Below are 11,417 nucleotides of genomic sequence, written 5' to 3'. Positions count from 1 at the left end.
AAAGAAAAAGAGGTTGCCAAAGCCTTTTGACCTCTCCTCTGTCCAGAGTAGACAACAAACAAAGCAGATGTTTGACGAAAATCTTTAGTAGCTTGTAAGTAAAACTTTAAAGCACAGACCACGTCCAGATTGTGTAACACAAGGATGGAACCACAATCTCTTGATTGATATTCTTGTTAGATACCACCTTAGGTAAGAACCCAGGTTTGGTACGCAGGACTACCTTATCCGTATGAAAAATCAGATAAGGAGAATCACATTGTAAGGCAGATAGCTCAGAGACTCTACGAGCCGAGGAAATAGCTACCCAAAAAAAAAAAAAAAAAAAAAGAACTTTCCAAGATAAAAGTTTGATATCTATGGAATGAAGAGGTTCAAACGGAACTCCTTGAAGAACCTTAAGAACCAAGTTTAAGCTCCATGGTGGAGCAACAGGTTTAAACACAGGCTTGATTCAAACTAAAGCCTGACAAAATGCCTGAACGTGTGGAACATCTGCCAGATGCTAGTGCAAAAGAATAGACAGAGCAAAAATCTGTCCCTTTAAGAAACTAGCTGACAATCCTTTTTCCAAACCTTCTTGGAGAAAAGATAAAATCCTAGGAATCCTGACCTTACTCCATGAGTAACCCTTGGATTCACACCAATAAAGATATCTACGCCATACCTTATGGTAAATTTTCCTGGTGACAGGCTTTCGTGCCTGTATTAAGGTATCAATAACTGACTCGGAGAAGCCACGCTTTGATAAAATCAAGCATTCAATCTCCAGGCAGTCAGCCTCAGAGAAATTAGATTTGGATGGTTGAAAGGACCCTGAAGTAGAAGGTCCTGTCTCAGAGGCAGAGACCATGGTGGAAAGGATGACATGTCCACTAGATCTGCATACCAGGTCCTGCGTGGCCACGCAGGTGCTATCAGAATCACTGATGCTCTCTCCTGCTTGATCTTGGCAATCAGTCGAGGGAGCAGAGGAAACGGTGGAAACACATAAGCCAGGTTGAAAGACCAGGGCGCTGCTAGAGTATCTATCAGTGTCGCCTTGGGATCCCTGGACCTGGATCCGTAACATGGAAGCTTGGCGTTCTGGCGAGATGCCATGCGATCCAGTTCTGGTTTGCCCCAACGGAGAATCAGTTGTGCAAATACCTCCGGATGGAGTACCCACTCTCCCGGATGAAAAGTCTGACGACTTAGAAAATCCGCCTCCCAGTTCTCTACACCTGGGATATGGATAGCTGATAGGTGGCAAGAGTGAATCTCTGCCCAGTGAATTATTTTTGAAACTTCTAACATCTCTAGGGAACTTCTTGTTCCCCCTCGATGGTTGATGTAAGCTACAGTCGTGATGTTGACCGACTGAAATCTGATGTACCTCAGAGTTGCTAACTGAGGCCAAACCTGAAGAGCCTTGAATATCGCTCTTAGTTCCAGAATATTTATTGGAAGGAGAGACTCCTCCTGAGTCCACGATCCCTGAGCCTTCAGGGAGTTCCAGACTGCACCCCAACCTAGAAGGCTGGCATTTGTTGTTACAATAGTCCAATCTGGCCTGCGAAGGTCATACCTTTGGACAGATGGACTCGAGATAGCCACCAGGGAAGAGGATCCCTGGTCTCTTGGTCCAGATTCAGTTGAGGGGCCAAATCTTTGTAATCCCCGCTCCACTGACTATGTCCATTGCCGCTACCATTAAGCCGATTACTTCCATACACTGAGCCACCAAAGGGCGCAGAATGGAATGAAGAACCCGACAGGGAAGCTGTCGAATAATAGAATAATAGAAGCTTTGATAACCTGGACTCCGTCAAGGTAAATTTTCATTTCTACAGAATCTATCAGAGTCCCTAGAAAGGAAACTCTTGTGAGTGGGGATAGAGAACACTTTTCCTCGTTCACTTTCCACCCATGCAACCTCAGAAATGCCAGTACTACGTCCGTATGAGACTTGGCAATTTGGAAGTTTGACGCCTGTATCAGGATGTCGTCTAAATAAGGGGCTACTGCTATGCCCCGCGGCCTTAGGACTGCCAAAAGCGACCCTAGAACCTTTGTAAAGATTCTTGGGGCTGTAGCTAATCCAAAGGGAAGAGCTACAACTGGTAATGCCTGTCTTGAAAGGCAAACCTGAGAAACCAATGATGATCTTTGTGTATCGGAATGTGAAGATAAGCATCCTTTAGATCCACTGTAGTCATATATTGACCCTCCTGGATCAGTGGTAGGATGGTACGAATAGTTTCCATCTTGAACGACGGAACTTTGAGGAATTGGTTTAAGATCTTTAGATCCAAAATTGGTCTGAAGGTTCCCTCTTTTTTGGGAACCACAAACAGATTTGAGTAAAAACCCTGTTCCTGTTCCTCCTTTGGAACTGGATGGATCACTCCCATAACTAGGAGGTCTCGTACACAGTGTAAGAATGCCTCACTCTTTATCTGGTTTGCAGATAATTGTGAAAGGTGAAATCTCCCTTTTGGGGGGGAAGCTTTGAAGTCCAGAAGATATCCCTGGGATATAATTTCCAATGCCCAGGGATCCTGAACATCTCTTACCCACGCCTGGGCGAAGAGTGAAAGTCTGCCCCCTACTAGATCCGTTACCGGATAGGGGGTCGTTCCTTAATGCTGTCTTAGAGGCAGCAGCAGGCTTTTTGACCTGCTTACCTTTTTTCCAGGTCTGGTTTGGTCTCCAGACCGTCTTGGATTGAGCAAAAGTTCCCTCTTGTTTATTATTAGAGGAAGTTGATGCCGCACCTGCCTTGAAGTTTCGAAAGGCACGAAAATTAGACTGTTTGGCCCTAGATTTGGACCTGTCCTGAGGAAGGGCACAACCTTTTCCTCCCATGATATCAGCAATAATCTCCTTCAAACCAGGCCCGAATAGGGTCTGCCCCTTGAAGGGAATGTTAAGTAGCTTAGATTTTAAAGTCACGTCAGCTGACCATGATTTAAGCCATAGCGCTCTGCGCGCCTGTATAGCAAAACCAGAATTCTTAGCCGTTAGTTTATTCAAATGAACAATGGCATCAGAAATAAAATAATTGGCTAGCTTAAGTGCTCTAAGTTTTCCAAGTATGTCATCCAATGGAGTCTCTACCTGTAAAGCCTCTTCCAGAGACTCAAACCAGTACGCCGCAGCAGCAGTGACAGGGGCAATGCATGCAATGGGCTGTAGAATAAAACCTTGTTGAATAAATATTTTCTTAAGGTAACCTTCTAATTTTTTTATCCATTGGCTCTAAAAAAGCACAACTGTCCTTAACAGGGATAGTAGTGCGCTTTGCTAGAGTAGAAACTGCTCCCTCCACCTTAGGGACTGTCTGCCATAAGTCCCGTGTGGTGGCGTCTATTGGAAAACATTTTTCTAAAAATAGGAGGGGAAGAGAACGGCACACCTGGTCTATCCCATTCCTTATTAATAATTTCTGTAAACCTTTTAGGTATTGGAAAAACATCAGTACACACCGGCACTGCAAAGCATTTATCCAGTCTACAAAATTTATCTGGCACTGCAATGGTATCACAGTCATTCAGAGCAGCTAAAACCTCCCTAAGTAACACGCGGAGGTGTTCAAGCTTAAATTTAAATGTAGAAATATTAGAATCAGGTATCTTTCCTGAGTCATTAACATCACCCACTGACTGAAGCTCTCCTTCCTCAGCTTCTGCATATTGTGAGGCAGTATCAGACATGGTTCTTAAAGCGTCAGTATGCTCTGCATTTTGTCTCACCCCAGAGCTATCTCACTAACCTCTAAGTTCAGGTAGTCTGGCTAATACCGCTGACAGTGTATTATCCATGACTGCCGCCATGTCTTGTAAAGTAAACGCTATGGGCGCCCTAGATGTACTTGGCGCCATTTGAGCGGGAGTCCCTTGGGCGGGAGTCAAAGGGTCTGACACGTGGGGAGAGTTAGTCGGCATAACTTTCCCCTCGTCAGATTCCTCTGGTGATAATTTTTTTTTAAAAAAACAGAATATGATCTTTATTGCATAAAATGAAATCAGTACATTTGGTACACATTCTAAGAGGGGGTTCCACCATGGCTTTTAAACATAATGAACAAGGAGTTTCTTCTATGTCAGACATGTTTATACAGACTAGCAATGAGACTAGCAAGCTTGGAAAACACTTTAAATCAAGTTAACAAGCAAATATAAAAAACGGTACTGTGCCTTTAAGAGAAACAAATTTTGTCAGAATTTGAAAAACAGTGAAAAAATGCAGTAAATGAAACAAAATTTTTACAGTGTATGTAATAGGCTAGCAGAGCATTGCATCCACTTGCAAATGGATGATTAACCCCTTAGTTCAAAAAACGGATAAAAAAAAACGAAATAGACTTTTTTTTTTTTTTAACAGTCACAACCAACTGCCACAGCAAGCTGTGGTCCTACCTTCCCCAATAAACGACTTCGGAAAGCCTTTGAGCCCTTTAGAGATGTCCTATAGCATACAGGGGACTCCTGAGGGAAGCTGGATGTCACAGTTTGTAATTTTAACTGCACCAACTGTAACTTTTATACTATAACAGTGGAAAGCCTCAGTAAAACTGTTTCTAGTCAAAATTTAAGCCAGCCATGTGGAAAAAACATAATTTATGCTTACCTGATAAATTTATTTCTCTTGTAGTGTATCCAGTCCACGGATCATCCATTACTTATGGAATATATTCTCCTTCCCAACAGGAAGCTGCAAGAGTCCACCCACAGCAAAGCTGCTATATAGCTCCTCCCCTAACTGCCATATTCAGTCATTCGACCGAAAACATGCAGAGAAAGGAAAAACCATAGGGTGCAGTGGTGACTGTAGTTCAAATGAAAAAATTACCTGCCTTAAAGTGACAGGGCGGGCCGTGGACTGGATACACTACAAGAGAAATAAATTTATCAGGTAAGCATAAATTATGTTTTCTCTTGTTAAGTGTATCCAGTCCACGGATCATCCATTACTTATGGAATACCAATACCAAAGCTAAAGTACACGGATGATGGGAGGGACAAGGCAGGTACTTAAACGGAAGTTACCACTGCCTGTAAAAACCCCTTTCTCCCAAAAATAGCCTCCGAAGAAGCAAGGTATCAAATTTGTTAAATTTGAAAAGTATGAAGCGCAGACCAAGACTCCGTCTTGTAAATCTGTTCAACAGAAGCCACATTTAAAAAAGGCCCAAGTGAAAACCACAGCTCTAGTAGAATGAGCTGTAATCCCTTCAGGAGGCTGCTGTCCAGCAGTCTCATAAGCTAAATGAATTATGCTTTTTAACCAAAAAGACAGAGAGGCTGCTGAAGTCTTTTGACCTCTCCTCTGTCCAGAATAGACAACAAACAAGGTGAACGTTTGATGAAAACTGTAGTAGCTTGTAAGTAAAACTTTAAAGCACAAACCACGTCCAATATTGTGTAATAGACGTTCCTTCTTTGAGGAAGGATTAGGATACAAGCATGGAACAACTATCTCTTGAGTGATGTACTTGTTAGATACCACCTTAGGAAAAAACCCAGGTTGGTACGCAGGACTACCTTATCCGTACGAAGGACCAGATAAGGAGAATCACATTGTAACACAGATAACTTGGAGACTCTACGAGTCGAGGAATTAGCTACCCAAAAGGAACTTTCCAAGATAAAGATTGATATCTATGGAACAAAAAAGGTTCAAACGGAACTTCTTGAAGAACCTTAAGAATCAGGTTTAAGCTCCATGGCGGAGCAACAGTTTTAAACACAGGCTTGGATCTAACCAAAGCCTGACCAAATGCCTGAACGTCTAGAATACCTGCCAGACGTTTGTGCAAAAAAATAGACAGAGTAAAAATCTGTCCCCTTTTAAGGAATTAGCTGACAACCCTTTTCTCAAAAACATCTTGGAGAAAAGATAATATCCTGGGAATCCAGACTTTACTCCATGAGTAACCCTTGGATTCATAACAATCAGATATTTACACCATATCTATGTTCAATTTTCCTAGAGACAGGCTTTCATGTCTGTATTAAGGTATCAATGACTGACTCGGAGAAGCCATGCTTTGATAACATCAAGCGTTCAGTCTCCAGGCAGTCCATCTCAGATTGATTCTATTTAGATGGTTGAAAGGACCCTGAGGTAGAGGGACCTGTCTCAGAAGCAGAGACCGTGATGGAAAGGATGACATGTCCACCAGATCTGCATACCAGGTCCTGCGTGGCTACGCAGGCGCTGTCAAAAACACCAAAGCCCTCTCCTGCTTGGTCTTGACCTCCGGAGGAAATCCCACTCCCCCGGAAGAAAAGTCTGACGACTTAGAAAATCCACCTCCCAGTTCTCAACACCTGGGATATGGATAGCTGATAGACAAGAGTGAGTCTCTGTCCAGTGAATTATTGTAAGACTTCTAACATCGCTAGGGAACTTCTGTTCCCCCTTGATGGCTGATGTAAGCCACAGTCGTGTATATTGTCCGACTGAGTATGATGTACCTCAGAGTTGCTAACTGAGGCCAAGTCTGAAGAGCATGGAATATCACTCCCAGTTCCAGAATATTTATTAGAAGGAGGGTCTCCTCCTAAGTCCACTATCCCTGAGCCTTCAGGGAGTTCCAGACTGCATCCCAACCTAAAAGGCTGGCATCTATTGTAACAATTGTCCCATCTGACCTGCGGAAGGTCATACCCTTGGACAGATGGACCCGACATAGTCACCAGAGAAGAGAATCTCTGGTCTCTTGGTCCAGGTTTAACAGGGGGACAAATCTGTGTAATCCCCGTTCCTCTGACTGAGCATGCATAGTTGCAGCGGTCTGAAATGTAGACGTGCAAACGGTACTATGTCCCTTGCCGCTACCATTAAGCTGATTTCATTCATGTACTGAGCCACCGAAGGGCGCGGATGGGATGAAAAAAACACGGCAGAAATTTAGAAACTTTGACAACCTGGACTCCGTCAGGTAAATTTTCATTTCTACAGAATCTATCAGAGTCCCTAGGAGGGAAACCCTTGAGATTGGGGATAGAGAACTCTTTCCTTGTTCAGTTTCCACCCATGTGATCTCAGAAATGCCAGTACTACGTCCGTATGAGACTGGGCAATTTGGATGTTTGAAGCCTGTATCAGGATGTCGTCTAAATAAGGGGCCACTTCTAAGGACCGCCAAAGCGACCCCAGAACGTCCATAAAGATTCTTGGGGCTGTAGATATCCCAAAGGAAAGAGCTACAAACTGGTAATGCCTGTCTAGAAAGGCAAACCTGAAAAACGATGGTGATCTTTATGCATCACAATGTGAGGATAAGCATCCTTCAAATCCATTGTAGTCCTCTATTGACTCTCCTGGATCATAGTTAAGATGGTACGAATAGTTTCCATCTTAAATGACGGAATTCTGAGGAATTTGTTTAAGATCTTTAGATCCAAAATAGGTCTGAAGGTTCCCTCTCCTTGGGAACCACAAACAGATTTGAGTAAAAACTCTGTCCCTGTTCCTCTCTTGGAACTGGATGGATCTCGTACACAATGTAAGAATGCCTCCTTCTTTATCTGGTTTGCAGATAATTGTGAAAGGCGAAATCTCCCCTTTTTTTGGGGGGGAATCTTTGAAATCCAGAAGATATCTCTGGGATATAAATTCCAATGCCTAGGGATCCTGGGCATCTCTTGCCCACGCCTGGGCAAAGAATGAAAGTCTGCCCCCTATAGGATCCGTTACCGTATAGGGGTCCGTTCCTTCATGCTGCCTTAGAGGCAGCAGCAGGCTCCTTGGCCTGCTTATCTTTGTTCCAGGTCCGATTGTCTCCAGACCGCCTTGGACTGAGCAAAAATTCCCTCTTGTTTTGCCTTAGAGGAAGAGGATGCCACACCCGCCCTGAAGTTTTTAAAAGGTACGAAAATTAGACTTTTTTTTTTTTTTTTTTTGCCCTTGATTTAGACCTATCCTGAGGAAGGGCATGACCTTTTCCTCCAGTGATATAAGCAATAATCTCCTTCAAACCAGGCCCGAATAGGGTCTGCCCCTTGAAGGGAAGTTAAGTAGCTTATTTATTAAAGTCACGACAGCTGACCATGATATAAGCCATAGCGCTCTGCGCGCCAGTATAGTAAAAAACAGAATTCTTAGCCGTTAGTCTAGTCAAATGAACAAGGCATCAGAAAACAAAGGAATTGGCTAGCATAAGCTTGTCAAATATATTCATCCAATGGAGTCGCTTAACTGTAAAGCCTCATCAAGAGACTCAACCCAGAACGCCGCAGCAGCAGTGACAGAAGCAATGTATGCAAGGGGCTGCAGGATAAAACCCTTTTGAATAAACATTTTTTATCCATTGGATCTAAAAAGCACAACTGTCCTCGTCAGAGGTAGTGGTACGCTTAGCTAGAGTAGAAACTCTTCTCTCCACCTTAGGAACTGTCTGCCAGAAGTCCCGTGTGGTGGTAACTATTAGAAAACATTCTTCTAAAAAATAGGAGGGGAAGAGAACGGCACACCTGGTCTATCCCATTCCTTATTAAAAAAAATTTAGTAAACCTCTTTAGGTATTGGAAAAACATCAGTACACACCGACACTGCATATTATTTATCCAGTCTACACAATTTCTCTGGCCCTGCGATTGTACACATTCATTCAGAGCAGCCAAAGCCTCCCTGAGCAACAAGTGGAGGTTCTCAAGCATAAATTTTAAATGTAGAAATATCAGAATCAGGTTAAATCATCTTCCCTGAGTCAAAAAAAAAAAATCACCCACAGACTAAGCATATTGTGAGGTAGTATCATACATGGTTCTTAAAGCGTCTGTATGCTCTGTATCTACCCCCAGAGCTAACTGCTTTCCTTCAATTTCAGGTAGTCTGACTAATACTGCTGCCAGAATATTATTCACCACCTTTGCCATGTCTTGTAAAATAAACGCTATGGGCGCCCTTGATGTACTTGGCGCCATTTGAGCGTGAGTCCCTGAAGCGGGAGTCGAAGGGTCTGACACGTGGGGAGAGTTAGTCGGCATAACTTTCCCCTCGACAGAATCCCCTGGTAAAAGAAACGCTATGGGTGCCCTTGATGTACTTGGCGCCATTTGAGCGTGAGTCCCTAAAGCGGGAGTCAAAAGGTCTGACATGTGGGGAGAGTTAGTCGGCATAACTACCCCCACGACAGAATCCTCTGGTGATAATGTTTTTAAAGACAAAAAATGATCTTTATTGTTTAACATGAAATCAGTACATCTGGTACACATTCTAAGATGGGGTTCCACCATGGCTTTAAAACATAATGAACACAGAGCTTCCTCTATGTCAGACATGTTAGAACAGACTAATAATGAGACTAGAAACAGAAATCGTTCCAGCTGGTGCAACAAAAGACTTTATTGTGCAAACAGGGATAAAAAGCGACGTTTCAGGCCCACACTTGGCCTTTTCTCAAGCTCGAGAAAAGGGAAGCTTGAGAAAAGGCCAAGTGTGGGCCTGAAACGTCGCTTTTTATCCCTGTTTGCACAATAAAGTCTTTTGTTGCACCAGCTGGAACGATTTCTGTTTCTATGTATCTATACTGGGTTTGGTAAACCTGTTCCTGGCTGTGCAGTGAGTGCTGTGTTTCATGATACATTGTTGTAATAATGAGACTAGTAAGCTTGGAAAACACTTTAAATCAAGTTAACAAGCAAATATATAAAACGTTACTGTGCCTTTAAGAGAAACAAATTTTGTCAAAATTTGAAAAACAGTGAAAAAAAGGCAGTAAAACAAACAAAATTTTTACAGTACATGTAATAAGGGTATGTATCTCTATTAATAAGCCTGATACCAGTCGCTATCGCTGCATTTAAGGCTTTACTTACATTACTTCGGTATCAGCAGTATTTTCTTAGTCAATTCCATTCCTAGAAAAATATTTTACTGCACATACCTTATCTGCAGGAAAACCTGCACGCCATTCCCCCTCTGAAGTACCTCACTCCTCAGAATGTGTGAGAACAGCAAATGGATCTTAGTTACGTCTGCTAAGATCATAGAAAAACGCAGGCAGATTCTTCTTCCAAATACTGCCTGAGATAAACAGCACACTCCGGTGCCATTTAAAAATAACAAACTTTTGATTGAAGAATAAACTAAGTAGAAAGCACCACAGACTCTCACGACCTCCTATCTATGTTGAGGCTTGCAAGAGAATGACTGAATATGGCAGTTAGGGGAGGAGCTATATAGCAGCTTTGCTGTGGGTGGACTCTTGCAGCTTCCTGTTGGGAAGGAGAATATATTCCATAAGTAATGGATGATCCGTGGACTGGATACACTTAACAAGAGAAAACTAGACCCCAATAAAGTTTTATCACCAATGCATATATAAAAACGATTAAACATGCCAGCAAACGTTTATATTGCAATATCATAAGGGTATTACCCCTGGGAGTAAGCATGATACCAGTCGTTATTAAATCACTGTATTCAGGCTTAACTTACATTAATCCGGTATCAGCAGCATTTTCTAGTGTTTTCCATCTCTAGAAAAAATTATAACTGCACATATCTGATAGCAGAATAAACTGCACGCCATTCTCTCGCTGAAGTTACCTCATCTGTGTAATCCCCTCAGACATATATGAGAATAGCAATGGATCTTAGTTACAACCTGCTAAGATCATAGAAACCTCAGGCAGATTCTTCTTCTATTTACTGCCTGAGATAAAATAGCACAACTCCGGTACTATTTAAAAATAACAAACTTTTGATTGAAGAAAATAAACTAACTATATTTAACCACTCTCTCCTACAACATCCGAGCTTGTTGAGAGTTGCAAGAGAATGACTGGCTATGACAGTTAGGTGAGGAGCTATATTACAGCTCTGCTGTGGGTGTCCTCTTGCAACTTCCTGTTGGGAATGAGAATATCCCACAAGTAATGGATGATCCGTGGACTGGATACACCTTACAAGAGAAATCTAGTTCTATTGGATCATGAATAACACACTTACCACCTAGCACATATAGAGTAAAAGCATTAGTTTATAGCGTTGGGAACCAAATGGTACTCAGGGATATTAATTACAATGGGACCAAGTGGTAGTAATCAATTGGTGAATGCGAATCAATTATTAAGAGTTTTCATAAAATTAAAGGCAAGAGACTGTTATAAAAAGGATATGCGTTGATGATGGGTTTGTTCTATTTTTCTTTTCTTTGATTTTTGTATTTTTTTCTTCTTATTTTATCTTTACATACACGGGCAGCAACTGTTGTATTAGAATGATGTTGTAATGTCAACCTTCCCCCACCCAGGGGCCCAATGGCTTATATTTTGTGTACTTTTTCTCTTGTCATTTTTCTGTAATGCCTTATTTATTTTGGCATATATGTTATGAAAATTCCAATAAAAATATTTAAACATAAATTGTTGTTTTATAGGTATTATACAATGTTTGAAAACTCATCCTTCCTAAAGCCCATC

Source organism: Bombina bombina, chromosome 5, assembly GCF_027579735.1.
Source record: "Bombina bombina isolate aBomBom1 chromosome 5, aBomBom1.pri, whole genome shotgun sequence".
NCBI classification, from domain to species: Eukaryota; Metazoa; Chordata; class Amphibia; order Anura; family Bombinatoridae; genus Bombina; species Bombina bombina.
The sequence above is the reverse complement of the archived record's forward strand: the minus strand, read 5'-3'. Positions refer to the sequence as shown.